Here is a 4,639-nt window from a genome sequence, read left to right on the forward strand (position 1 = left end):
GGAAGTACAAATTAGTAGTCACAATATAGCCACGGGGATATGAAATATAGTATGGGGAACATAATGAATAATGTAAAGATTACGTAGGGTGCCAGATGGTGACTGGATTTATCAGGGGGATCACTTCATAGACTGTGTAGATGCCTGACCACCTGACACTGATGTTGAATAATATTGAACATCAATTATAATTATATATATATATATATATATATATATATATATATATATATATATATATATGTATATATATATATATATATATATATATATATATATATATATTTCATGGGAAATGGAGTACAACATAGGGAATATAGTAATGGAATTGTAATAGCTATATTCAATGTCAGAGGGGCAATAGATTGGGGGTTATCATTTTCTGAGGGGTGTAAGTGTCTAACTATTACATTGTTTTGACACCTGAAACTAAAAAGAAAGGAAAAAAGGTGTACAATGTAATGATCTGACATGGTATGTATTGTGAAATGATTTCCACATTTAGTTAATACATCCATCAATCCATCACCTCAAAAAAAAAAAAAAGAATAAAAATGTGAAAGGTGACATTTCTATATAAATAAGTATGCATAATGAACTTGGAATCTGTTTCCAAGCCAAGTCCAAGCTGTCAGGCACACGTATGATGTTTTAAAATGACTGCCCTGTCAATAGTATTATTACATTTCCACATCTTTCTGGAAGGATGTTGTTAGGAGCATCAGGGTCATACGATAAGAGAGTTAGTACTTTCACCCTTAAAACTGCTGTGTTCTTTTTTTCATGGCCTGAAATAGATGGAGGTCACCTAAGGTTCTGCCTTTGATGTTCTTTTCCTCATCTACTCCCGATGGGTCAGTAATCTCATTCATTGTTCCTGCTTAAACTGGCAGGATAATCTATATCTCCAACCCTAATCTCTCTTCCAAATTCTAGATCAAAATCCTAATGGCCAGATAATGTGATGTATCCTTAGGGTCTCAACAGGAATCAGATGGCACATTGAAAATGGGATAATTCCAGGAGGATTTATTTACCAAAAGACTATTTTTAAAGGTTTGGGGATAGAGGAACCCCCAGGAGCTAGTGGGAGCTGGGCTTTTACCAGCCCTAAGTCCAAAGGGATGACTGAGGAGAGGGAGAGAGAGGTTTCCGAAACCTAGAAGGAGAGAGAGTTGTGGAGAGCAGGCTGCCTGGAGAGAACAGTGATCTTCTACCAAGAGACAGAAGGGGTACAGCCAGCCCGAGATGGCCTCATTAGAAGTAAACCAGAGAAAGAAATAACCAGGCCTCACTCTCCTCTCTCCTTCCTATTTTCTGCTGGGTTCTCCACTGGCCAAACTCAAACAGAAGCCAGAGGGCATAGGAGGCTATGGATGTTGTCCCTCAGATGAGAACCTCCGGAGCCCAGGGCAGAGTAGGGGAGATGGAAGGTATGTGACAAACATGGTTCCACTGGTGTCCTGCTGGCACCTCAAACTCAACATTTCCCAAACCAACTGTATAATCTTTCCTTCATTAACCTGAACTTTCTCCTGGATTGTTTAGTTACCTTGGTAATGGTGCCTCTTTCTTTTAGTGTCATCACACACACACGTCTTTCTCTTCCACTGGACTCAGGAAATGTTTCATGAATAGTAACATCTAACACTTGTTGGGCACTTGCCATATCAGGCACAGTGCTGAGTACTTCATTCGGATTGTCTCATTTAATGTGTTACCATTCCATGAGGTAGGTCCTATTATTATCCCCCGTTTACAGATTAATAGACCGAGAGAGGTTAAGTAACTACCCCAAGGTCACATTCTTAAAAGAGGACATCTGACCTGGGAGCTTACCCTCAAGCACTGTGACCCTCTCTCTGCCTCCTGGCTTCAGGTTGAATGAACCACCCACAGTGATAGCACAGTGTTTTGCTTGTTGAAAAAAGCAGTCAAATGTCGGTGAAACAGTGTAATTCAGAGACAGCAAGGGGTTGAGGTTGGGCTTGAACTTGTCGCTGAATTTTAGTAGAAAGAGGGGAAAATGAGGACATACCATGTGAGGAAGCCAAAGAGCAGCTGGACTGTAGTAGGTTTGTGGGCTTGTGTGGAGCAGGACTTGACCATATCAGAGAATAAATATTCAGAACCAAGAAGATAAGATTGAGGAGGATGGCGGGAAACTAGATTCTGGAAGGCCTTGAAGTTAATGGAGCTGCTGAGCCTTCTCATGCAAGAAAATGAAAGTGGTGTTTTGGGAAGAGTCATTTGCCACCTACAGAGTATGGAGGGTGGATTGGAAGTGAAGGATCGTGAGCTGCCAGCAGGACCAGCTGGAAAGCTGTTCTGAGGGCCCACAAATGAATCCGTGAAGGCCTGGGCGCGAGTGAAGCCATGGGCAGGAGAAATGAGCATGGGACACAAGACATATCTCAGTGCAGAAGTGGTCCACAGCACTTGTCCACTGATTGCAAGGCAGATGAAAGAGGCTTGGACTTCAGTTAAAATGACTTCAGTTTCGAGCCTTTGCCCGTGGTCTTGCCGCTGACCGAGAGCTGGAGTTGGGTGGTAGAAAATGGAGAAGGTAAGTTCCGTTTTAGACATCTATTGAGTTTGACGTTTGGGCCTCATCGGCCTGTTCGTCGCTCCCACTTTTGCCAATGGACAGATTGAGTCTTACTGTCCTAAACGGGACAAGAGTTGTGGTCAGATATCAATCTTTTATACCTATTGCGGATTTCCCCATTTTTACCTTCTAAGAAACTTGTGTTTCTTAACTTTTTGCCTTTGCTCTCTATTAAGTTTCAGTACATCTAGCCTGTGAACACATGCAGTCCTGCTGTGATGTGTGTGCTGGGGCGGGAAGCCGGGTACAGCTTTGGGTATCATAACACACCAGGGTACGGAAGCCCTGTGATTCAGGAGTAACGTACTGTGGCTCTAATTGATAATATTTTCTGCTTCACAGTAGCTGAGCTGAATTGTGCCGAGTTGGAGGAGTAAATGAAACAAGTGTTTTATGGAACACCAGGCAAACCATTTAAATCTGTAACTACTATGCTTATGCTGCCTGCTTTCTTGTCTACAATAGAATGTATGCAGTGTTTGTGAGACAAACAGTCATTTCCTTTTATGTTTGCAAATAACACTGCAAATGATATTATATCCTTGCTGTAGCTCATAGGAGACTTAAAAGGCTGAGCTGGCAAAACAGGAAAGCTCAATCATTTATAAGGATGTAAACAACCAGACTTTCGCCTCCACCACTATCCCCAAAGTGCTAGGATAAGAAAGGAGTTCATAGAAATCATAAATACTGATTTTCTGGGCCTGAAACAAAGATCGAAAGGTGAAACGCTTTTTTAAAATGTTTATTCTATTTTACTAGAATAAATACTTCTCTGAATTACCAGTAAAGTTTTGCCACCCCTAAAAGAGGTAGAGGATCCCAAAGTTTAACCTTAAAAATCAGAATTATGTATAAAAGTGCTCCTAGAGTTTGACTATGAAAATATTGCTTAGGATTTATAGTTTATTTTAAGACTTCACCTAAGAACAAAGACTCAATGTATAGGCAGATATCTACAGATACTTGTCGTTTAGAGCCGAACAGCAGCATAAATACAGGACTTACAAGATGGCAGGAAAAGTTTGCACTAGTGGGTCATAAAAACAGGTGGAGAGGAAGGAGCTGCAGGGCTGACAAATTGGTACTACAAAATCGCCGTAATCCTTCTAAAATACGGTACACTAATGTGTTCCTAAATTACCTTGCCTTGGGACTTAGTTGATTTGACTACTGCTTTATGCAACCTCAGTGCTCTAATACCCTTTTTCACTTTCTAAAGGGTCCCGAATTTGGACAAAATATGGTCAACTGTATATAAAATAGGTGTCATTGTGCAAGATGCATGTTTTAAAAATCCAGCGTTCTTTATCAACTTTAATTTGTTAAAATATGATGTATTTGATATATTATTTACCTCCTATTCGCCACGATCCATTGTTTGAGTCACAAAGACGAAGAGACTATCCCTGCCCACATAGAGCTATAATGATAGTGAAAGTTCAGTACGCACATTTTTTTTTTCCAGTTCTTTCTTTGGTAATAACAAAATGATTGTCAACCGAACCTGTTATTATTGGGTTAGCCAGAACAATATAATGGTGATATTAAGCACCTTATTTTCTTGCTTTTACTGGTACTCACTCAAACAAATAATCTCTTTCCAGCGGAGGTTTTGAGATTTGAAATTTCTCTGTTTGTTTAGGGAAGAAAGAACCCTGAATGAGTTTGCTGCCTGATTGCCTGGATTCCAATTCTGGTTCCGTCACCTCACAGCTGAGTGGTTTAGGCCTTCTTACTTTTTCTTCTTTATTCTTCACTGTCTTTTTGTATCAAAATGAAGGTGATTAGTACCTACTTCGTAGGGTTGCTGTCAGGATTAAAAGAGTGCGTGCATGTGAGGATTGAGAACAGGGTTGGCACGCATGGCAGACGCTCCTTATGCATCAGCTATTATTATTTAAACACACACACATTTACATGTTCAGTTCAGTATTCCTCATTTGTGGTGGGGAAGAAGAATGAAAAATCACTCTTTTAAAGGTTAATAAAAATCGTTATTCCCATCGTATGACTGGAGCAATGACACTA

Source organism: Rhinolophus sinicus, linkage group LG14, assembly GCF_036562045.2.
Source record: "Rhinolophus sinicus isolate RSC01 linkage group LG14, ASM3656204v1, whole genome shotgun sequence".
Classification (NCBI taxonomy): Eukaryota; Metazoa; Chordata; class Mammalia; order Chiroptera; family Rhinolophidae; genus Rhinolophus; species Rhinolophus sinicus.